This window comes from Leptonychotes weddellii, chromosome 2, assembly GCF_054177405.1.
Source record: "Leptonychotes weddellii isolate Sample4059 chromosome 2, ASM5417740v2, whole genome shotgun sequence".
Taxonomy (NCBI): domain Eukaryota; kingdom Metazoa; phylum Chordata; class Mammalia; order Carnivora; family Phocidae; genus Leptonychotes; species Leptonychotes weddellii.
In genome coordinates this window covers 146,660,528-146,685,834 of record NC_138370.1, presented here as the reverse complement: position 1 = coordinate 146,685,834, position 25,307 = coordinate 146,660,528, and the positions used below count along the sequence as shown (strand labels likewise).

General features: G+C 42.2%; 1 long non-coding RNA gene and 1 pseudogene across 2 annotated transcripts; both read left to right on the top strand.

The window, feature by feature from the left end:
- Positions 1-6,641: 6,641 nt before the first annotated feature.
- On the top strand, positions 6,642-12,424 carry LOC145720359 (uncharacterized). 2 transcript variants are annotated; one of them, XR_014143275.1, is made up of 3 exons: positions 6,642-6,848; positions 8,061-8,116; positions 12,389-12,424. It is a non-coding gene; the product is annotated as an uncharacterized LOC145720359 (long non-coding RNA). The 2 variants fall into 2 exon arrangements; XR_014143276.1 differs by lacking the exon at positions 12,389-12,424 and adding an exon at positions 10,136-11,088.
- Positions 12,425-21,967: 9,543 nt separating this feature from the next.
- Positions 21,968-22,067, top strand: LOC115940633 (U6 spliceosomal RNA; annotated as a pseudogene).
- The last annotated feature ends 3,240 nt before the right edge of the window (positions 22,068-25,307 follow it).

Below are 25,307 nucleotides of genomic sequence, written 5' to 3'. Positions count from 1 at the left end.
GGGCACCCAGGTGGCCCAGTCAGCTAAGTGTCCTACTCTCGATCTCAGCTCAGGTCTTTTTCTCAGGGTCATGAGTTCAAGGTTAGTCCTACCCCAAAGAACAAAACAGAACAAGCAACAAACAAAAAAGTGGAAAGGAAACACGCTTTCTCTTAGAAAGGTGAGGTTTATCTTTGGTAATAAATTTTCTCAAATGACTAAATAAAAGAAGAATGTTGAAGATATGGTCAAAAAGACCAACTAAGATTTTATTCCATGAATATTTCCTTATGCATCGTTTTAGGGGTTTCAGTAATTCAAGGTTTGGACCAAAAAATATATTTAATAAACTAATTTATAACAAATATTATCTTAGTAGTAGTATGTTGAAGTTGATATTTTAATTTCCCCCAGATCTTCCTGAAAATGTCAGATTAAACAAGGTGAAAACATTTATGTAATTAGTATAATTTGTATAATTAGTGGTTAACATATAAGTCCAAGAAAGTCTCTTTAGAAGATGTCACAAGCACTGAGAAAATGAAGGATTAATGTCTGGGTATAAGCTTTATGCAAGTCTGATGGTTCCTAATTGTTTTCATTTAAGAAAATTGCAATAGGATTTAATTGGGTTTTCAGTTGATAGAACTTTTACATTTAGCTTTGATAAATGCTTACTCTGTGATTTTAGCATTTATCGCAGAAGTTCAAAGCATTGAATGACATGGCTCCAACCAAATTCCTTCCAGTCCCATTAAATTTCGTTTAAGGGCACAATTTCTCAGCACATAGATCTGTTATAAACAAGAAAATAAAAGAAATATAATGGGTAAAACATCCTTATGAGTTTTTTAAATGTATTTTATTTTAGTCTGCCCATGTGTCAAAATTCATCTGGGACATGCTTCTCTATCCCCGTCACTGGTTTTCTCTCTGTCTGTCTGTCTCTCTCCATAGTTGCTGTCAATCCGGGCACATTGGGCTGTTGTAGGATGAGGCCTTTACATCTTCTAGGAACCAGGTGGTCTGGCTGAGAGGACCTCCTCATAGACCAGGGTGACTCAAACATGCAGCATCAGCATCACCTGGGAACCTGTTCAAACTACAAGTTCTTGGGCCCCTCACAGATCTCTTTACTCAGAATCTCAAGGGGTGGGGCCAAAGTATCTGTGCGAGCAAGCCCTCCAGGTGATTCTGAAACACGTGTTAACATTTGAGAACACTGTACTGGCTGCCACCTTGTTTCTTTGAGGGTTTGGTTATGACCTCGAGGACTTGGCCTCACTGGCAGTGCCCAGGATAGGTCTTGGTTTCTAAGCCCTATCTTGCTGGCCATACCCTTGACTTGATCTTTGTCTCCAGGCTGTATCTTATTTGAGAATCTTTTACTGGCTGGAAAGTCTGGGAATAAAAAATAATCTTATCTCCCAAACCAGGTGGTTCTAGATTCTCTGTGTGCCCTCTAAATTCTGCTGACAACCTGACCAGGTCTTCCCTGAGTAGATGCAGCAGAAAGCAACCAGCTTCCAGTTGTGATCTCCTGGCAGTCTTGCCCAGGTCTCGGGTTCATTAGATACATGTTCTATCTTCCAAATTAACTCCAGTGTAACCAACCATTCCAAAAATTCATGAGTGGCTTAACACAATAATTATTTATTATTGCTCACATGCCCATGGGTTGACTGAGGTTCAGCTGATAGGCTGGGTCCACTGGGTGGCTCTCTCTCTCTCTGCAGGCAGATGGAAGTAGGTAGGTAATGCTTCTTAAGTCCTGGGTTTTCAACTGCCATACTATCATTTCTACCCACATGCCACTGGCCAAAGCAAGTCACATGGTCAAACCCAAAGCCAAGGGCAACTGTGACGAAATCATGACAAGAGAACAAATACAGGGAAGGGTAAGGAGCTGCGGACAGTACTCCAATCTGGCACCCCCCCCCCCCAGGATAAAAGTGGGAATCTCTCCTATGTGCTGCCATAACTTAAAGAATTTATCCTTTCAGAGCCTTTGTGTGATTGTTTTTGTTTCCTTCTACCACCAATTAGACTAAGTTCCAGAAGAGCAGGGGTCATGTCACCATTATGCTTTTAGAGCCCAGACAGTGCCTGGCACATAGTAAATGCTCAGTAAGTACTTGTGGACCAAGCAAATGACTAGATAAATGGATGAGTGTTTTCCTGCTGGGCAGCTGGCCAAGTGAGATCTGCAGGGACTGAGAATGAAGTGCTGATTTGGAACCTTGTCTGGCCATTTAATTTGAACCTTCAAGATTGTCATCAGTATGTCTTCTTAGGAAAATAAAAGCTTACCTTTGCGTTTGAACTTCAGAGGAGTAAAGTGATGCTTGGCATTTGGGAGACACCACGGACCAAAATAGGGTAATAAAAAGAAAAAAAATGGAAGCAAAGGGAAATTGTTGAGTGGGAAGAGCTGATGAAATACCTGTGTGGGTTTTCATGCTGCTTTCTCTCTTTTTCTCGACCTTTTTCTTTCAGAAAGGATGAGTGGAGGAGTTCTAAGTAGTTGTCCCTGGGGTGCGCAGCCTGTCACTGCCTGTGTTTGTAGTCAGAGCCAAGAATCAATGGGGGAGGAGGCTCTTGGTGTAGCCAAACAGCCCTGTGAAATCTTTTTGGGGGGCTGTGTGACCATCTCGGGGAGCCATGTGGGACGGACTGATGTCTCCTGAACCTGTTCACGCCATCCTTCTGTCTGGCGGGGGGCTGCAGATAACGGGGGCAACATGGCAAAATCTCTCCCCTTCCTCACCCACTCTTCTCTCCTCTACTCTGGCACACTTTTTTTAGCCTTGCAAACATGTTGCAGTGCTTGTGGCTGAAAGGAGAGAGAAATATTTAAATTCCACCTGACTTTAAGGTTGTTGAAAGGAGGATGACTCCCTCTCTCTGGACAGCCTAAACCTTCTCTACTTTTCCAGACAGCCCTTTACTTTGGCTAAGTCTCATGATTTTACTCATGTTGTGTCACCCCTACACGCCGGCCCTTATTGCCCACGTTCAAGGGGCCTCACCCCGTCCAGCCTGCATGCAGGGAAGCATCCTAAGGAGCACAGGCAAGGGGAGGACACTCATGTGGATTCAGACGCCAGCTACTTACTAAAGGTGTCACCTGGGGGGATATTTAACCTCTCTGAGCTCTCATTTTCTCATTTATAAACTGGGGAGAAGCAGAGTGTTGTTGGGGATGGGGGGCGGTTTAGACACAGGGTATAGAGCACAGAAGATGCTCAGTGACATGTAAATATTGAGGTTATAGGGTGTGTTAATTAACTTCATGGTGGGAAGCCATTCACAATGTGTACCTATATCAAATCATCATCATATTGTACAGGTTAAGGATCTTACGATTTTATTTGTCAATTATACCTCAGTTAGTCAGGGGGAGGGAAGTGCTCAGTGTACAACTTATTAAAAAAGAGACCCATTTAAGGGCTTCACCTTCTTCAGACTTCTCAGGCAGAATTGTTCTCTCTCTCGGGGCGCCTGGGTGGCTCAGTCGTTAAGCGCCTGCCTTCGGCTCAGGTCATGATCCCAGCGTTCTGGGATTGAGCCCCGCATCGGGCTCCCCGCTCGGCGGGAAGCCTGCCTCTCCCCCCTCCACTCCCCCTGCCTGTGCTCCTCTCTCACTGTGTCTCTCTCTGTCAAATAAAAAAATAAAAAAAAATCTTTAAAAAAAAAAAAAGAATTGTTCTCTCTCTCTTTTTTTTTTTTAAGATTTTATTTATTTATTTGAGAGAGTGAAAGAGAGAGAGAGCATAAGTAGGCAGAGGGAGAAGCAGGCTCCCCGTGGAGCAGGGAGCCTGACGTGGGTCTTGATCCCAGGACCCTGGGATCATGACCTGAGCTGAGGGCAGACGCTTAGCCAGCCAGGCACTCCAGAATTTGCTCTCGTGTATGATCTTCTGTTATTCTATGGATTTATTCTTGCTTGCCCCACCAAATTAAATTCCACAGTGAATAGCAATCATTTATTTTATTTCTTTTGTATCCTTTATAGTGTTTGGTGTATGGTAGGTGTTGATTAACTATATAATGCACCAAGATTAAATCTCTGTTTTAAAAATCCTACCTATTTTATCTTATTTATTTATTTTATTTTTTAAAAACTTACCTATTTTAAATGTTGTACAAAATGTTCTATTTTGTGTTCAGTTTCCAGGTATTTGAGGATACAGGATAGAGTTTCAAAGATCTCTTTTAAGATGCCTTACAGTGACATGTGACATCGGGATTAAGAAAAATATTTAAGGAGCCTGGGATTCTGACAGAGTTTGTTTACTCAACACATTTTTAAAAAAAGATTTTGTTTATTTATTTGACAGAGAGACACAGCGAGAGAGGGAACACAAGCAGGGGGAGTGGGAGAGGGAGAAGCAGGCCTCCCGCGGAGCAGGGAACCCGATGCGGGGCTCGATCCCAGGACCCTGGGATCATGACCTGAGCCGAAGGCAGACGCTTAACGACTGAGCCATCCAGGCACGCCTATTTGACACATTTTTATTGAATGCCTACTGTATGCCAGGCTGGCTGTGCCAGGTACTGAAACCTGATGAACAAGACAGAAAAATAAAAATCAAGCAAACAGGCAAAAACCACTCTGCCTACATGGAGCCCCATGTTCTAGTGGTTACTCGTATTGGAAGATAGCACAACATCTCTTGGACTTGAATTGAGAAAGAAGCACTGAGAGATCGAGTTTCTGAAAGTAAAAGATTTTTAAATCTAGACTTATTTGACTACCCCTCTGGTCTTTGCATGGTATCGTGTATGAGAATGCAGGCACAGGAGGGATGGGGTCTAAGAAAGCCTTGAGTGCTCTGTTGCTGGGGACGTACAAAGGTGTAGCTACTGTGGGAAAACACTATGGTAGTCCATCAAAAAATTAAACAGAATTGCTGTATGAGTCAGCCATTCTGCTTCTGGATATATGACCAAGAGAATTGAAAGCAGGGACTTGGACAGACATTTGCACACTGCTGTTCATAGCAGTATTGTTCACCGTAACCAGAAGGTGGAAGCAATTCTAATGTCTATCGATGACAAATCAACCACGAATGAATGGATGAACGAAATGTGGCATACGTGGTCAATGGAATATTATTTAACCTTTGTAAGGAAGGTAATTCTGACACTTGCTACCACATGGATGAACCTGGAGGATATTATTCTAAGTGAAATGAACCAGGCACAAGAAGACAAATACATATGATTCTTCTCATATGAGGTACTTAGAGTCATCAAATTCATGGAAACAGAAAGCAGAATGGTGGCTTGCCAAGGGCTGAGAGGGAGAGAAGAGTGGGGGGTTATCATTTACTGGGTACCAGGTTTTTGCTGGGAAGGAGGAAAAGAATTCTGGAGATGGATCGTGGTGATGGTTGCACAATAATGGGAATGTATTTAATGCCATAGAATTGTACACTTAGAAATGGTTAAAATAGTCAATTTTAGGCTCTGTGTTTTACCACAATTAAAAAAAAAAACAACCAAACATCTTGAGGAAGAGCTCTGGGAGATAGGTCCTTTAAACCGGGAATTCTGGGGGTAGTAAGCTGCCCTTTTCTTTCCCCTGTGCATGAGCGGCTCAGGTCGTATACAGATCTGGGGTCACGCCTGAGAAGATTCATTCTGGGCCCTGGTGATTGCTGTCAAACTTAATTTGAAGAAATTCTTTGCCTCACAACCTATGCCCATTCACAAGCGGAAATGGGTTTTCTTTTCCCTCCTGAATTTCAGCACCATTGGAACCAGTTCTCGGTTTGTAGACTCCCATCTCCACAGTGGAGCAGTGTTCAAGGTGGGAGGGTGATGAGAAGGAGTTAATCGAAGGCAGTGACCTCTTTCTGCAAAAGTGTAGAAAGGCTCATTTGCCGCCTGCTTGGGATAAGGCTTCCCAGGGGCTCCACACAGGGGCCCCAGAACCTACCCCCCATCCCAGGCAGTCCCTGAAACCATAGCTTCCAAGGCCACCGGGCTTTGAGTCTCTTGAGTTTTCCTTCAGGATAAGATGCGCTTTGTGGGGCTTAGAATGAGGGGGTGCTTGGGAGGAGCCAAACCCTTGGAATATCGCAGCAGTGTCGAGAGATTTGAATTGACTGCTTGACCCACAGAAGAGGCAGGCTTCACCTGGGCTGCATTTCACGAGGCTGAGAAGGTTGGTGAAAGAGCTTCTGCTTTTGTGGATGCCAATTCCAGACTACGCCCTTGAGGACTCTCTAGGACTGAAGAGGGTTCTTGACAACAGATTGACATACTCCAAGAGTTAAAAGATACATTACTGTAGCCACTTGTCCCAGGTCGAGTGCTTTATAAATGTTACCCTGTATAATCCTCCTAACTTTTATGAGGTATCATTGCAGACATGAGGAAGCTGAGGCACAGAGAGGTTCAGTAACTTGCTGAAGGTGACCCAGCCTGTAAGAAATGGAGCCAGGCAACCAGGTGTCAAATCTATCTCTAGCTCTGTCTGTAGAAGATGTGCAACCTTTGGTGCCATCTGACATGTCTGCTAGGCTTTACAGAGCAGCCACAGCTTGAGCACTGGAGACTCGTTCTAAGTCTTCCTTCTGAGAAGAGGGGAGCCAGCACATTCTAAATTGGGTCAGCCTTTGGGGGAGCAAACACCTAAGCTTCTTGGAGTCGATCAATTGTATCTGCAGGGACGCGTGGTGTGGAGACAAGCACAAACCTGAAACACCATACCCCAGATGGCAAATCCATGATGAATGCCCATGAAAGAGACCATCTGCTCAAAGGGATTCCTCTTTTTTTTTTTTTTTTTTTGCAGGAGTGGAATGATCTGATGGAAAGAATAAAGTTTTAGAGACAGAGGTCCGGCTGTGTGACCTTGAGTAAGTCACTTTATCTTCATGAGCCTCGTTTCCTTACTGCAAAATGGAGCCAATACTACCTTCTCATAGGGTGTTTATATGGAATGAATGAGATAATATAGGGCTGGTGGGATGATCAGTCAGTGGGGAGAGGTGACATTCCTAGAGGATGTCCAGGATGGAGGTTGGGAATCTGGCGCTGTGCTCTGGGATGGGAACCCCGTAAGAGCAGGAGATGCGTTTCCTAGCTGGGTGGAGCAGCTGAAAGATCAGGGACTTGGGAGTCAGCCCCTTCTGGGTTCAGCTCCTAGCTCTGTTGCCTGCCGGCTCTGTGACCTTGGAAAACCACCCAAGTTTTCTAAATTCAGTTTTCTCATTAATACAATCAGCATATTGATACATATCTTCAGGACTGTCAGTTTTTATAAAATAATAAATGTAGAGGGCGTTAAAAAATGCTGCTTGTCCCCCAATCCCATAGTTTATAGCTTCATCTGTAAAACAGCAGTGATAATATCCATTTCTGAAGGTTTATAGCAGAAAAACATCATCCCAGTGTTTATTGCACCTGTAATGGTAATTTTTCGCTGTAAACCTTGTCAAATCACCATAACTGCAAAAGGAGGGACGGAATCATGGTGACTGGACCTCATTCGGGAGGCACTCTAGTAGCCAGACAAGGGGGAAATTCTTCAATTGCTCTTCTGTCAAAGTCATTCCTGTGTGTCACTGGTGCATGTCTAACCTTTGTGTTGGGATTTGGGGACCTGGGTTTTGGGGAGGACAGAGCTGAGGAAGTCTTTCTTCTCTTCTCTCCCTTCTTTCTGTCTATAAAATCACGTCTTGACATCATCCTCCAGTTGTGACCCAACAGTGGGGCACTTTCGTTCCAATAATAGAGGGAATCTCTAGTGAGTCCACGAATGGGCTTTAAGTGGGGTGCTTGGACCCCTGAAACTATTTTACATTTCTTCCGTTAGAGGGGCCAGAGCATTCGTGGAGCTCCACAATACCCCCACCCCCCTCAAATGTTAGGAAACTCTGATGGGAGAGGAGATGGATGCAGAAATGCTACCACATTTGGGAACTAAACACAATCTATTTGTGAAGGGATGGGAGGCAGATTTCATTCGAACTTTTCCCACTCTCTTTAACACAGAAGTTGTAGCAGTAAAAAAGATCTAAATCTTTTGTGCAGTTTCTTTCCCCCCAAGTATTTATTTTTGCCCACAGGGGAGGAAGTCCTGTGTCTTTGCCCAGTGGACCCCCATCTCTGGATCTGCCCGCAGGTAAACTCACATTTCCTAGAAGGTGTTTGTCCTTGAAACCCTTACCTCAGTGATGAATGTTGTCATGAAGAGTCCACAGCCACAAAGAAGCACCCCGGAACTCTGAGTTCTTGAGGTCTCCCTGCCTCTGTGAGATGGGTACTGGTTAGTGACTCTGGGTGGCTGTTAACTTCCCTGTGAACTACTGCAAAAGCCTTGCCCAACACGTACAAACTCCAGATGCCAGAAATCTAGTTGCGTCACTTACAGAGATTTCTTCTAAGTCAGCTTCTCGAGGGTCCTAATTTGTGGCTTTTAGAGTCATTTGGCCCAAAACAAGCATCATAGACCGAATGGCCCTGTTTGGCATTTGTTTTCCATAAATCCAGTCCAGCTTAGGTGAACCTCGACTTGGACTGGAAAGAGAATTTGTTTAGTTATGCTGGGCTGTAGGCACTAAATTGGGCCATGTTGTCACTTCTCTTTGGTAATATAAACAAGCGTATAGACTGCTCAGCTCTTGTCAGGGACTGTAATCGGTCAAGTCTGCTTGCTGAGCTATAACTCAGAAGGAAAAAGTCCGATAACTTAGTCTGAGCTTCACCTTCCATGAGCCATCAGTTCATACATCACCCGTGACATAAAAAGGGCTTCATTCCCACTCGAGTGAGCCCCAGAAGGGTTTTCCTGGTGTTAAGTTCTTAAAAATAGCATCTGTGCTTAGGACATTATTCTCCAAAATTTTACACAAGTGCCAATGATTCTACTAAATCAGCCTCGCAGCCTAATTCCTCAGGGTTCCTTCTGTTTATTTAGGCCAGAGTGAATATTGAGGAAAGTCATATTTTGCAGGTCAATATTTTATTGCTCCATCCAGCCTACAAGGTGTTCTACATCTTGAACACTGGTCAACAGAGGCTCTGAGGATATAGGTTCACCTGCTGGTCATTTAGAACAGCAATCACTCAGCACATATTTACTGAACATCTACTCTGTGCCAGGCACAGGCTCTGACACAGGGACTAAAGGGGAGAAGAGGATGAGGGAGCCTCTGGGTCTTCTACAACACATATTCATATGGAGACGATAAACCAAGTACCTGAAATAATTACCGATCGATTGCAGGACTGTGAAGGAACTAACTAGGATGATGTAATATAAAATAATGAAGATGGGGATAATCAGGGAAGGTGTCTCTGGGACAAGACATTCCAGCTGACCCTGCAGGAGGAGAAGAGATCCGCTGGGCTTGAGGGAGAAGGGAGCCAGCAAAGGACCCTTTCCTCAGCTCAGTATTGCAGGACCGCAACTGCTCAGGGCTTCTTGCTAGAAACCCGAACTTCTGTCTCACTGAAAATATTGCTTGAAACCAGCTAGTTGTGATGTTTGGAGATTCAAAACATTATCCTGAGTACTGGAGCTGTTTTAGAGAAGAATCCCCTTCCGCCGACCCCCTGCTGGAGACTGGGGGTTGTTCTGCCTGCAGGAAGAGTGAACCTAGATCACCCCCCTGCCTGGTTCACTGCAGTCCTGGGAGAACACCAAGAACGAACTTTGTTGATCCACAGGCTCCCAGTGGAGAAATTACTTCCTGATTGTAAATTAGTCACCGGGGGGAGTTGGTTTTCCTTCCAGAGGTCAGGCGTGCTATTTAGCACCATGATTCCCAACTTAGGGAGAACCAACCGGGATGCCCTAATGTCGTGTTAGAGTTCATGATTACCTCATTCTCTGAAAGTGCTATGAGGCTTGTGCTTGTTTTGAACATTTAACTGGATATAAAATTCATTTCACTTTGAGGAGTTTTGAGAAATTGATGAAACCCCAGGTGTTGCAAAACCGTTGCTAGGAATTGAATAATGAATGTAATGATCTGTTCAGGACTCTGAGCCAGAAAGAAGAATAGCTAGTTTCTTAAGATGCGTATGTAGCTCAGGAAGGGAGGTAATCTAATGATCTGAAACAATGTAAACTTGGAAGAAAAAAAAAGTGTGAGGCTTATATATCCATTTGAGTACAATGGTGGGTGATGTGCCTTAGCTTTGGGAAGTACCCACAGTTCCTGGGATCACACCACCACCCACGGAGAAATCCCGGAGCTGCTCTCCTCTGATGGCCACGGTGACACTGGACCCCATTCTTCCTTCCACGGCCCTGGAGACTCTCCCACTCCTTCGTGAAGCCCATCACAACATGCCCTGAGAGATGCTCGGTGAAATTTTTTACTTACTCACTGTTATGGGTTGAATTGCATTCCCTAAATGTTTGAAGTCTTAATTCCCAGTGCTTGTGAATATGACCTTATTTAGAAAATAGGATTTTTGCAAATGATCGATCAAGTTAAGGTCATCGGTTAGGCCCTAATCCAATGTGACTGTGTCCTTATGAGAAGGGGAAATTTGGGCAGAGAGACATGCACAGAGTGATCACAATGTGAGGATACAGGGAGAATGCCATTCACAAGCCAAGAAATACCTGAGGCCACCAGAGGCTGGGTGATGGGCATTAAGGAGGGCACTTGATGTAATGAGCACTGGGTGTTATACGCAACTGATGAACCACTAAATTCTACCCCTGAAACTAACAATATAGTATATGTTAACTAAATTGAATTTAAATTAAAAAATAAAAATAAATAAATAAAAGTGATATTGCCATGGGGAAAAAAAAAAGAAGAAACTGGGTGAGAGGCTTGGAGCAGATTCTCTCCCACAGCCCTTAGAAGGAGCCAACATGGCCGATGCCTTAATTTCGGACTTCCAGCCTCCAGAACTCTAAAACAATACATTGCTGTTGGTTAAGCCATTCAGTATTGTGTTACTTTAGCCCTGGGAAACTAATACACTTACCATGGGTTTTCTCAATACAAAGTAAACACATACATGATACAAGAAACTTCTCAGGCCCTTTGGCTTCTAAGGGGCCCAGAACTCAAAAGTCTTTGTCATTCCTGCCATCATGGTCATTGTCACTATTTATTCTGAGCCAAGCCCTGTATTAAATGCTTTATTTCCAGTATTTAATTTATTCCTTAAAAGGGTATCAATATATCCACTTTATAGGAGGGTACTCTGAGATCACTCATCTGATCAATGATGGGACGTGGGTCTTAACTACTATAGAGGGGGGCCCAGGACCTGGCTTACGGGCCTCTGAAGGACTGGGAGTAATTATTCATACTAAAATACACTTCCTTATGTGTAGAGGAGTCTTTGGTGGTGGCCTAGGAATCCATCCACCAAAGATACGATCATGTTTTTGAGAAAATATGTTCTGGATTTCATATAATTGACTTGCTAATGAATCTTTGAAACATGTTCCTTAGTTGTTTAGAAGTTACCCGGATCACTAAATTGAAGTATTGCTTTACTTACAACAGTTATCCAGAAGTTTTAAAAATATGCAGAGGTGTGCTATGTTTTTTGCTAAATAATGTCAGCAGATTTAAAATATATCTTTTCCTGCTGGATGAAGCGAAGTGCTAATGGGCTATTTGATTATGGCTTAGCAGGATGGGGGGCGGGAGGTGACAAATGCCTTATGTTTTGGCACAGGTGCTGACTTTTACAAATTAAAAATAGGGATGACAAGAGAGAAATCCTCAAAAAATCAAATAACCAGCCTTTTGAGACTGATGAAGATGGCCCTCTCCATTCCTTTTTCTCCCCATGAATATTTGATTCAAAATAAGGAGCATAATCATGATATATAAATATACAGAATTAGTTTTTTCTAACTTAAAAACCCATATATGGAATTACTGCAGAAAATTATAATCACAAGGTTGGCATATACTTTGATTATTATAAAAGTTACATAATAGATAATCAAAAGAGACATATAATCTAATTTTCTTGGTCAACATATTTTCTGTGGTACTGTATTAATCAGATCTTAGTCACATACAAGTGTGAGAAGCTTATGTCAAACTGGCTTAAAAAGGGGACAGTGAGGGATTAATCAAGTCACCTAATTGAAAAGTCTAGCGCAATTTCTATTGCTTAGTAAGGATAGATTTATGGACCTAGAACATAGCCAGTCTCACCCGTTGCTAATAAATATGTGGCGTGAATGTAAATCTAAATTTCATAGTTCTCTGTACATTACCTTTGGATTGTAACAGTTTGAAATTACCCAATGTCAGCAGAAGAATGGCAGCATGAAGATACACTGTCCACATTGTGTAATTTTTTTTATTACCACTAATGTGTTGGTTGATTTTGAATGCCAGGAGAGATATTTTTTAAATTTGAAAAATTTAAAATTTGCTCATAATGTTTATTTTATCTTCAGATGTTAAGAAGAATGGAAAATGGACACAAAGTTAACTGGATCACTCTAACCCTTCCAAATAAAATATATATGATATCCCCAGATAGTACTTGACCTTCATCGTGTGCCTGAAAATGGCCAGCTTTGATGGAGTTGTGTTTGAACTGCACAGTTCTTTGCAGGCATTTATCAGGCCTGTTGGACTCTTGTGAGTAAGGGAATGTTTTTATCAGTCCTACCTCTTAGACTTCTGAATGTCCCATTAAGGTGATATGGGTATGTCCCTACAGTTTGAGATGAGGCGTAGCTTCCATGCTCTGGATTAAAAGGCGGATAGGTATGAGTTAATAGGTACTTTTGCTGTTTGATGGCAGAGAAATGTCTTTGTCAGGTGAAGATATTTTTCTTGTTTCAGAATCATGGAACTTGAGAGAGCCAAATTCTACAGACTCCATGTGACAAATATTGTGGTCAGGGCTGATGAAAACTTCACTGGTTGGTTAGGAGACAGTGGGTTGCCACGGAAAGAGCACAGGAATGACAATCTGGGTTTTAGTTCCTATTCTGACATCATCTTGGAGGCTTTTCTGGAAGGATGGTGATGCCGTTCACCAGGGCAGAAGGTATAGGAGGAGGAACAGGGGGGAGTTACACAGTCCCACACCCAAACTTCCATCTCATTTCTATTTGAGGTTGGAGTTGTGTTTCTGGATTGTCACAGCACTAAGATACTTTATCAATCCCTTCAGAAGTGGTAGGAACAAAACTCTCTCCCTCTCATATTGTGCTCAGTCAGGTGGTAACCAGAGGAGAGCTGCTTGGGTCCCAAAGTGTTACTACTCCCTCAATAATTACGGTCCCACAGACAATAACACTGGTGTGAATGCCCATTTGTGGGTGGCTGTGGTGGGTTTCAGTATCAGCTTATTCAGAGGCCTCCAATCACTTAGGCTGTGGCATTCTGAGTGAGGTTTTTGGAATAGAAACCACATGGTATGTTCTAATAATCAGGTCTCTGTAGGACTGAGACCAGTTTATTGTTTTGCATTTTCCTGCTCATGAGGACAGGGATTTAGAATCTGAATTCATTTTCCACCAGGAAGCTCAACAATGCTTAGGAAATCTGTGTAGGCACATAAATGTATGTTAAGAAAAAATGTTGTCCATCTTCATTCACCATCAAGCAACCGAGTCCCTAGTGAAAATGGTCAAATTGTAAGAGATAATTCCCAAATCCACTGTGGGGACCACCACTGGCCCAAAGTCCAGCAAAAATATCCTCTTACATTTGTTTTCAGCCTCAGAAATCCCTCAAATTTGGCAAATAAAAATTCTGATGAGAAGGGTCAGTAGACTCCTACGGGAGAAGAGGCCCCTTCAACGCAGTGTGGTTTTCCAGGTTTTCTCATCCGACTGTCTACTCGCTTGCCCTGGTTGAACACATCCTACAGCATTTTGTGGAGTCGACAGTGATTATAATGCCATGAAAGTTCAAGCTGGATTGACGGAGTAAAGACAGAGACATCACAGTCTTCAACAGGACACAGGGAGTTAATGAGAGGCATATGCAAAGACCAGGAATGTCGCTTCTCACTGAAAAGATCGCACAAATCTCTCTTATTTCTTCTCTCTAGAACATTAAGTATGATGGTGACCAGGGCTGTAACCCGTGTGTGGGTTTTTTGTTGTTGTTGCTGTTGTTCTTTTTTCTATTCTTGTTTCATGACCCTATTACATTTCTAAAGGGTGCTCAGTAAACAAAGTCCCAGGGTGGCAGAAGAATACAGTTGCAATCCCATTTACAGACGGAAGCCAGGAGTTGGAGCCCTAACTACCACGTGTTAACTGTGTGACTTTGAGCAAGTCATCGAACTCTGCCCCCCAAAGGAGGGTGATGGTTTCAAACATCCCATGTGGTGGTTGTATCAAATGAGGTGATGAATGAGAAAGGGCTTTGTAAAATGGAAAACACTGAACAAATACTATTTGCTACTACTGGTCAATTCAGCGGGGAAATGGTTCTATGCACTTAACTCCCATTGGCTTTCTCCGTCCCTCCTTTGGGATAACTAACTTCTAGGAGCCCCAGCAAGACGTGCCCCAGCGTAGAAATAATCTCACCATCGCCTACCATAGGAACACTAGGGAAGCACTCGGGCACTCGAGGACACATTTGTAGTAACATTTCTGGGCTTTCTATCAAGTTGAGGACTCACGTCAAAAGGCCTATGCTTGACCAAACTATTTTTTTTCTCATTCTTTGCAGCACCTAAAAAGGATCATATAGTCCTAATTAGGCCTAGAGAGGCCCACAAAAGAAATGTGTTTCCAAGAGCTTTGGATTTATGAACTAAAAACTGTAGGCTACTGTGTATTTTAATATATGCAGAGAGACAATTAAGATAACTTTAGTTATGGTTTTGGAAAACAGTGTGGGCAGCATTCAGCTGAGCATATAGCCGTTCTCTGTCAAAAACCAAACTGGAATGACATTTTTGGAATCCACTCACTCTGTTAAAAGCAACCAACCATCTGAAAACACTCAATGAATTGGAATAAAGTTGTATAAAGTTTTGTGATCCTCAGGAGAGGAACAAAAATTTGGAAGAAGTTTCAGACAATCCACAAAGAAGGGAGTTAAATGGACTACGATGTGTGAAAGAACGTTCACCCTCACTGAACAAAGACATGTCATTTGAAAAAACAACAAAATGCCTTTAACAGAGATAAAAATAAGTTCCAGTACTCAGTGTCTGCCAGGTTCTGTAAAAACAGGCACTCTTGTATCCTGTGGGTGTGAATGTAAATTAGTACGATCTTTTTGGATTGCAATTTGGCAAGATCCAAAGTGAAACTTTAACTTCCTAACCCTGCTTCAAGAAATTTGTTCTCAGAAATTTATAGATTGAAAAAAATTATGAATGAAGGTTTTCACTGCAGTCTTATTCAGAATAAGGAAACTGGATAAACCTACATTGGAAAAAGCCAAATGTCCAATAATAGGGGAATGGTTAAATTACATAGGGGTAGAACCATCTGCTTTGGACTGCATGCTTGTATTCCACTGGATTCTTAGGTTGAAACCCTAGCCCCAGTAGGATGGTATTAGGAGGTGGGGCTCTGGGGAGTTAATTAGGTCATGACGGTGGAGTCCCTTTGATGGGATTAGGGCCCTTGTTAGAGAGGAGGAGAGTTAGCTCTCTCTCTCTCTCTCTCTACCACATGAGGATACAAGGTGAAGACATCAGCCTAGAAACCGGGAAGAAGGCCTTCGTCAGAACCCAGCCATATGGGGATCTTGATCTTGGAATCCCAAACTCCAGAACTGTGAGAAATATATGTTTGTTGTTTAAGCCACTGCACCCCAGTCTATGGTATTCTGTTATAGCAGCCCAAATAGACTAAGACACCATCCATACATAAAATGTTAGGCAGTCTTTAAATTTTATTATTTTGACATTTACTTGATAACATGGGGAATATTGGTTGATAATATTCACTATAATACAGAAAGATTAAAAACCTGCATGCAGTGTGCAATGCCTATCTGGGAACTCTATGTATAAAAAGAAGAATAAAAGAGAATATAATAAAACATTAACAGGAGTTTCCACTGTTAGAGGAGGTCATGCATGGCTTCTATCTTTTATCTTTATATATTTTTCAAATTATATATAATTAGCATAGATAAATTGTTATTTTTCATAGTCAATAAAAGTGCTATATTAAATAGAGTAAATATTTGGTGTCCTCTCAAAACTGTCAGATGAGCTAGCTTGAATTGAAAATGGAGGCCCCACCTGCCCAGCAAAGAAGGTCAGCCCGATCTCCGCCTGTTTCTCTGAGAAGGATTCCAGCTGGATCAGGAGATGTGTCATCACAGTGAATACACAGGACTTTTAGTTCTGTTAGCCATCAAAATCCTATTGAGTAAGTAGAACAAGAATTAAAAAGGAAGAGAGTGAAAGAAAACCCTTATAATTTTCTATTCTTTTTCAGGATTTTCCCCCCTCCCCTTCACTGTAAATTCTGTTAAGTTTTATCTTTACATTCTGCCCAATTGATATTCTGAAGACGAAGATAAAGAGAGTTAGGCATTTAGAACTTTCTTGACAAAGTTAATTAAAATGGCCTGGGAAAGACATAACTGAGATTTCTTTTTATCTAAGATGGAGATGAAAAACCCATGTGTTTCTAGGGTTTATTTGCACATTTGTGAACCTATTGTTTCTGGTTTTGCTGACAAAAACAAAAAAAAGAGCTTTCTCCTTTAGACCAAGTAGAAGATGACTCAAATCTTGTCCAGTTCCCCCAGAAAATAGGCTAGAAATCACAATGCAGAATCAAGAAGAAAAGAGCTGGTTGCCAGTGGTGCTGGATGTTTCCTGCTTGTCCCTTTATGTGCACTTTGCAGCCCTCACCCTGTTCTCTGTCCAGGAGGACTGGCCTTTCTGGACTGGATCACTGGCCCATGCCCTGGGAATTCCAGTTGGGTTTGGCCAATGAGGCAGGAGAAGGGAAAAGACCTTGCAGTATTTACTCCCCTGGCTCACAGCCACTTCTGACAGCTATCGCTCTCTTTCGGGTTCCAATGGCTACTTTCTTGCTCTCCCCTCTAAGAAGTAGGTCATAGCAACTTCCAGTTGGTTCTAGCCCGTGGGTGTTTTACCATCACTTGTTGGTTTCCCTTAAACTTGCCTGAGCAATTGTAAATAGTGCCTTTATCCAATTCTCTTTTATCTCCTTTTTTGAATTTGCCATCTCTTTCCTGCCAGAATGCTGAGCTTTAAATTATCTCCTGAGACACTGCAGCTTCATTCTGTGTCATGATTATCCATGAGGATATTCTTTTTTTCTTTTTAAGATTTTATTTATTTATTTATTTGAGAGAGAGAGTGGGAGTGGGAGGGAGAGGAAGAGAGAATCTGAAGCAGATTCTGTGCTGAGTGCAGAGCCTGATGTGGGGCTCGATCCCACAACCATGAAATCATGACCTGAGCCAAAACCAAGACTCAGATGCTTACCCAACTGAGCCACCCAAGTACCCCTCCATGAGAATATTCTGATAGCACATTTGACAAGCCTGCTTTTCATAATTATATGGTTAGTAGAAGAGTTTGTGAACATTTCACACTGTGACAATGGTCGGCCTCAAGCCCTCTGGATTTAAAATAATGGATCTTAGCAACTGGGTTTCACAAAACACTGGTGAGTCAAAACAGAGGTATGCTGGAGTAATTTATTAGTAATAATGGAGAACTAAGTTTTGTGTATTAAACAAATAATAAGAGTAGACATGTTATTTTAAAAATTGCGCCATTTTTATTCACAGACATTCCAGTATGCTTTCTCAAGGCGCAGGGAAAGGAGACAGAAAGTGCCAGCAAATGTACATGACGTTGCCTGTATCCTTATCTACTACATGCCAGTCCCTAGGAATGACCCTGGGAATATGCCCCTTATCTTACATGTAGGGGTAAAAAAAAGATGGGAAACTATTGTTGGATCACATAGCAATTCATTAAGGAATTCCTTTGACTCAGTAGCTCTACTGTTTGTCATCCAACTTTTTCATCAGTTTGTGTTGTATAAAGTCACTAATATTTTAATTATTATTCACCAATAAGTACCTTAGATGCATTACCTTATTTAATCCTCATACCTATTCACATCTTACCAAGTAAGAGTTCACCAATGGGCTGAAAGGGAGATGGGCTTTGAAGCACATGGCTTACCTTGACCAAGGAGCTCTGGTTTGGGTCTCTTGGTGCAAATGTGAGCTGGGTGAAACTCAGCACTGCTTCCTGCCAAGGCTGTGACTAATAGATCTCAAATGGTGAATAGAACAAAAAAATTCAAATCTCTTTGTCTGGTCAATTTCATTCAATTAAATTGCTAGATCTGGCGGATACTGAGATGAATGAAATATAGTTCTGCCCTCCAGGAATCTGAAGCCTTGTTAGTAGACAGAGATATAAACAAATAAGAGAGAGCTGTAATAAAATGTGATTCAAATGCTAATAGAAGTATGTGTAAAATTTAATAGGAAAACAAACGAGGGAGCGATTACATGTTTGGGATGTAGAGGAGTGTCATGAAAAATTATGTAACAAAGGTGACGGTTAAGCTTGACCTTGAAGGGTGTGTAGGAGTTCAGCAGTGAAACTGGTAGAGAAAGAGGTGAAAGTGCCCAGCAAGGGTCTTCCTTCTCATTCCTGCCAAAGGCTCAGAGTCTCCAATTGCCTTAGGTCTCCAGTTGTTTTTTCAACATTGGATTTCCTATGACTTGTCTAGATTTCTCACTCAGTCCTCTTTGGGTCTAAGGAATTAGAGTACCATTGAAAGAGAAACTTTGGGAGAATGGAGAGCTGGCTGGACTGGAGTAAAATCTAGCCATTGATCTTAGTCTCAGTAGGACCGTGTACCAACCTGAGAAAACCATCTAGAGACCCCAAGTCTGAAATCTGACCAAAATGGACAGTGTGAGATGTGAACCAGAATTCACAGGGCCTGCCTTTCACTTTGTTTTACAGATAGTCTTGGAGACAACTATCTATCAGAGACTCCTGTGGCCACATGGAGTTTGGATCATGAAAGTATTAGGGAAAATATTAAGAAAGAATTTATAGAAGGGATTTATCAACTCAGTACTATTACTCATGAGTATACTGTATTATATCAGACCCAGAAGAGGAAAGAGGATTTAGAAGATTGTCCAAGACGTCATGAAAATTGATAGTTTACTTGACTGAGAAAAGCAGACGAGTTAAATCTAGTTTTAGATTTTTAAATATATGAGAGCCCTGCAACTCTTATCTTTGCCCCCAGGCAGATGTGAATTCTCTCTTGCTAAGACCTGAAGGCCTTATTCACCACTGTCTTATGTCATCTTGTCTTAAACCCTAGACCTACTATTGTTTCTTGTTCTCCCAACGTAGTTGATGGACATACTCTCAAATCATGCCAGTGAGACTAATGGACTGGCAAAGGGAAATGAAGAGTGGAGGAGAAGAATATGTCACTCTTTATTTAGAACCCCAAATCAACTGCCTGGATCAGCTTGGCTTCAAAAAGTAACAGGATGTAACAACAAAAAAAGACATAACACTTAGACATAAATGTGCAGATTTTATAAGGGGAAAAAAAACAACTTTAAAACATTCTTGAAAGACATAAAAGTAAACTTGAACAAATGGAAAGAAATCCCTGTTCTTGGATAGGATGACTCGTATCCTAAGTGTCATAGATACCAGGTCTTCCTAAGTTAATATGATCCCAACAAAAATACCAGTAAAGCCTTTTTCTGGAACCATGCAAGTTAATAATAAAGTTCATACAGAAAAACAAAACAAGACATGCAAGAGTAGTTGAGAAAACACTGGGGGGAAAAGAGCCTACCAGATATTACAATGTACTTTATTATAAAGCCTCTGAAATTAAAACAGCGTGACACTGGCACATAGGTAGATAATCAGACTATTGGAATAGGATAGAAAGTCAAGGAATAGACCCAAATATATGTGGAAATATAACACATGATAAAGGTAGTATCTCCAATGACTAGGGCAAAAATGGACTTTTTAATAAATGTAAGGACCACGGGTTAGCGGTATACAAGAATAAACTCCAGATGGATGAAGAATGAACCCCCCCCACCTCCAGTTTTAGGAGAAAATATGGGTAACTGTCTCTATAATGTAGGTATGAGGAGATCCTTTCTAAATGTAACTCAAAACTCAGATGCAACGAAAGAAAAGACTGATAATTTAAACTGCCTATAAATAAATATACTTGCATGGTAAAATTTAAAAAAGGTCATGACAAAGTCATAAGATAATTGGGAGAAAACATTTGGAGCATATATCACAGTTAAAGGGCCAATCCTCCTAATATATGAAAAGTAACCAGATGTGGGAGGTGAGAATGCTTCTCCAGGTTTTTTCTGGCTTACTGGGGAGCCTTCAACCTGGGTTTTCTATAGAGGTCCCAGTAATGAGTTTGCTGTTGGGTTGATCTGATTTAACATTTCATGGTTACTTTGTTGTTATTTTTACTAACTTGTACTTTCACTCCCTGGGACCTGCTTGATTTATAAGTGCTTTCTCAGATCACATTCTGTGCTGGGCTCTGCACCTGGTGTTTTTCCTGGGCCAGCAGTGATGATTGGTTTGCTGGGCTCTCCATTCGCTGAGGGTTCCTAGTGAGATCCGCCCCTGTGTGGGTGGTAGGAGGCTCAGGGAAAGGCGTTCGATTGAGAGGATCTTTTAGCAGAGATGACTACCCTCCAAAATATACTTAGTTTACAGTCTTGGGGATTTCCAAGTGTTATTAGACACAGAGGTCCCTTTCTTGTGTCCCAACAGTAATGGATATGTTTTCAAAGGAGGAGGGTAAAATAAATAAGTTTAGGTTATACATATCTAAATCAAATCTTCATTTCCATTGTTGTTACTTGAGTAATCATAGTTGAATGCACACAGACTAAATTTCACTGTCATTGAGGTAATTAAAGTGTCACGGATGGACAGCAGGAAGATAATGGTATTCTGGAATGAGAATGTTCTGGAAAATTAAAGGAATTGTGCCCAAACTGCCCCACCCCCACCCGCTCAAGATGCTGAGGAACAACTTGAACCAGAGATTCATGTTCACATCAGGACGGACGAATGCATTTCCTGGAAGTGTAGTCTTGTAGATCTTTGGTCTAGATTCTGAGCTAGACCCACAACTGACCTGCTAATAAGACTACAATAGCAATTTGCATTAGTAGAAGCTTTCTTTTCTTCATTTGTTTGTTTGTTTTGTTTTGTTTTTTAGAGAGGGAGAGAGGGTGGAGGGTGGGGCTTGGAGAAGGTCAGAGGGAGAGGGAGAGAGAAAATCTTAGGTAGGCTCCTTGCCCAGTGGAGAGCCCGATGTGGGGCTTGATCTCTCAACCCTGAGATCATGACCTGAGCCGAAATCAAGAGCTGTACACTTAACCGACTGAGCCACCCAGGGACCCCAATGGCTTTCTGCTTTCGAGAGCATTTTCACATCATTGATCTCATTTGATCTTCATGTGGCAGGGGCAGATAAACTGTCTCCATTTTGCAGGTGGGATCACTGAGGCTGAGAAAGGCTAAGAGATGTGAAGAGACAGCCCAATGGATGACTCTGGATTAAGAATCAGGGCACCTGAGATGGATTCCAACTTGGCCATTCACCACCTGTGGTGTCCTGAGCAGCTCGGTTATATGGTTTCTGAGCCCCCACTCCAGCTTCAGTTAAATGAGAGGTTTGTAAGAGATGGTCCTTGAGGGCCCTCCCAGGGTTACTGTTGCAGGATTTTATCACTTGCTGGACTTCACCAGGAGCTGGTTAGTGGATGTGAAACAGTACATGACACCCCTGAGCTGCAAAGTTCTCCCCTTTCCTTTTACCCCACAAGTGCAGAACCAAGAACCCACTTGGGATGGGGGTAAGCTTTTTCCTTCTGCAGACTACAGATGGAAGGCATAAGGGCTCCTGCATGATTACAGGAAATTTTTAAAGTTTATTTTATTTTCTTGTAATTTTTCAATGCCGCCTATGTATTTTTTATTAATATTTTCTGGCTTTATTGTGCTCACTTCGGCAGCACATATACTAAAATTGGAACGATAAGGAGAAGGTTAGCCTGGCTCCTGCACAAGGTTGGCATGCAAACATTTTCTGGCTTTATTGAAGTACAGTTTGCATACCATAAAATCCATCCATTGCAAGCATATAATTCAATGCTTCTTAGTAAATTTATGGACTTGTGCAACCGTCACCATAATCCAGGTTTGGAACTTCTCTTTTATCTTAAAACATTCCTTTATGCTTACTTACATCAGTCTCTACTCCCTTCTCCAGGCCCAGGCAACCCCTGATATGCCTTCTGTATCTATAAATTTGCCTTTTCTGGACAGTTCACATAAATAGAATCATTCCCTATGTAGCCTTTTCCATCTGGCTTGTTTAACTTAGCATCATGTTTTTAAGGTTCATCTACGTTGTAGTACATGTCTGTATTTCATTCCTTTTTTATGGCTGAATAATATCCCATGGTATGGGTATACCATATTTTGTTTATCTGGCCATTGGTTGGATAGTTGGGTTGTTTTCACATTTTCACTATGATGGGTAATGTTGCCATGGACCTTTGTGGATGAGTCTTTGTTTTTTGTTTTGTTTTGTTTGTTTTTAAAGATTTTATTTATTTATTTGACAGAGAGAGAGACAGCGAGAGAGGGAACACAAGCAGGGGGAGTGGGAGAGGGAGAAGAGGGTTCCCACGGAGCAGGGAGCCCAATGTGGGGCTCAATCCCAGGACCCTGGGATCATGACCTGAGCTGAAGGCAGATGCTTAACGACTGAGCCACCCAGGCACCCTGTGGATGAGTCTTTGTGTGGACATATGTTTTTTATTTCACTTGGGTAAATTCCTTGGAGTAGAAATGCAGGTTTGTTTTCTCAAGTTTTTGTGCAGTACTTGAACCTCTACTTTTAATCTTTATACTTGAATAAAAGATTCATAGAAAATGTCTGGGAGAGTAAATGTGTAAGTAGTTTTAATAGGCTTTCTTAATGCCTGGTAGCTATTACGAAAGTGTAATCTGTCTTGAAGTAACATAATCATACAGACTAGCAGTCGTGGTGGTTTGTGCCCTTCTGAAATTTATTGAAGCCTGCACCCCCAGGACCTCAGAATGTGACTGTATTTGGAGATAGGGCCTTTAGAGAGGTGATTAAGTTTAAATAAGGTAATCAGGGTGGGACCCTAATCCAATATGATTGGTGTCCTTCTAAGAAGAGGAAGAGCCCCCAGGGGAGCCTGCGCATAGAGCAAAGACCAAGTGAGGACACAGCGAGAATGGGGCCATCTTTGAGACAAAGAGAGAGGCCTCCAGAGAAACCAACCCTGCCCTCACCTTGATCTTGGACTTCCAGCCTCCAGAACTGTGAGAAAATAAATTTCTGTTGCTTAAGCCCCCCAGTCTGTGGTACTTTGTTACGGCGGCCACAAACGAATACATGTGCCTATACTTAAAGAAATTTGCTTTCCAATGCCTTTGGGAGGCTGTTTCTGTCATACCCATTCCCTTCACACAGAGTATTCTCTAGTGAAACCAAACACTCTGTTGTCTTTCGTGTACTCCTTCCACAGCCAGCTTTTATTCTGTAAAATCATGTGGGGAGGCTCTTCCTTGCCTTCCTCTAGGTCATGGTCACATCTCCAGTTGCTCCCCAGGCAGCCCAAAGCCACCTCCTCTGTGAACACTTCCTCCCATTTGGAAGCAGTTCTCCTCAGAAGGCCCCTCTATTTCATGCTGTATTTCTATGGCATGCACTCTATCTACCCTGTCTGCCAACTATTGTGTACATTCTATCCCTTGTGCTAGAGTAAAAGCTCCTTGTGGGCAGGGAACTGGTGTTTGCATTTATTGTCCTTCTGACCTTAGCTCTGGCTCAATGTCTGACACAGTCAGAATTGTTTTAATTAATTAAGCCTGATAACTCCAACTACCAAAATGTTTATGAAGTTTCAGAAATTTGTGAATACCTAAAATATTGGCTAGTGAAGTATGAGTAGAACAAGACAGGCTACAAATGTGGGAATAGCAAAGCGCATATGTTGGAATCTCTGCTAGTGACCTTCAGCCAAGTCACGCACCCGCACCAAACCTCAACTGCCTTATTGCTGAGAGAAAGGATTGATCTAGTGAAGGTCTGTTTTTTTTTTTTTTTTTTTTAAAGATTTTATTTATTTGGGGGGGAGAGAGAGAGCATGAGCAGAGGGAGGGGCAGAGGGAGAGGGAGAGGCAGGCTCCCAGCTGAGCAAGGAACCCAACGTGGGGCTTGATCCCAGGACCCTGAGATTATGACCTGAGCCGAAAGCAGATGCTTAGCCCACTGAGCCACCCAGGTGCTCCACAAAGGCCTGTTTTATGGTGAACATTTTATACCCCTCCAGCTCTTGGTGAATTCTTCAGGATTCCTCTCTTTGAAGTGCCTCCCTGGTTATGTGGCTGGCTGAAGAAGTTCAAGGTCTACATTACACTGCGACTCAATTAAAATGAACTTAAAGTGAATTTTGAGTTTCTGTTTTCCGTGTAGAACTTTTCCAACTATATGGAATTTAGAACTGTTAGTTATTACCTTTTGGGGGCCCAAACCCTGAAGAGGGAAAGAAGGTAAAGGAACCTATATCACCCTCCTTTTGACAATGGACAATTGAAAGAAATACACACACACACACACACACACATACACACACAACTAGCTTGGAACTTCAGAGCATCATGTTCAAATCAGACCCCACCAGGAAAATAGTTTGTGTGGGAATTACACAATAAAATAGAGTAAAACACAAAAATTCCCCAAATGATAAGAGAAGAAGAGCTTGTGGGGTAAACAGCCCCAGAAGGGGCAAATCCTTCTGTGCAAATTGCCTCTGACTTCCTTGGCCTAACTTCTCACGTCTCCCTTGGGTTTCTTCAACTTCTTCCTTCACTCTCCCTACTCCACGGTCTCCAAGGATTTGTAGATCTTTATTTCTTTAGGCTGAGTGCAGACAAAAATTCTTTCCTTTTCCTTCCTTCACTCAGCAAATTTTGGAGATAAATAAAAAACTAAGAGAAAGGGTGGGGAGGTGGAGGAAGGAAGTACCACAGGGGTGAGTATTCAGTGTAGGGTCTCTGATCCCAAGGCAATTACATTCCTACCCTCGGCTGGCCAGCCCCACTGCCAAGCCCATGGACCCATGACCTTTTTCTCCCTTCTCCTGTCTTCTGCTGGTCTGTAACCACGAGTCTACACCATCTCCCTGCTTAAGAATGAATCCTCCTAATTACCCTGTGCCATCAGTGGCAAAGGAAGACCAATTATGTGGCCTTTTGGAAGTTCCCGGATCCTCAGGAATCTTCCACCAATTTTTTTT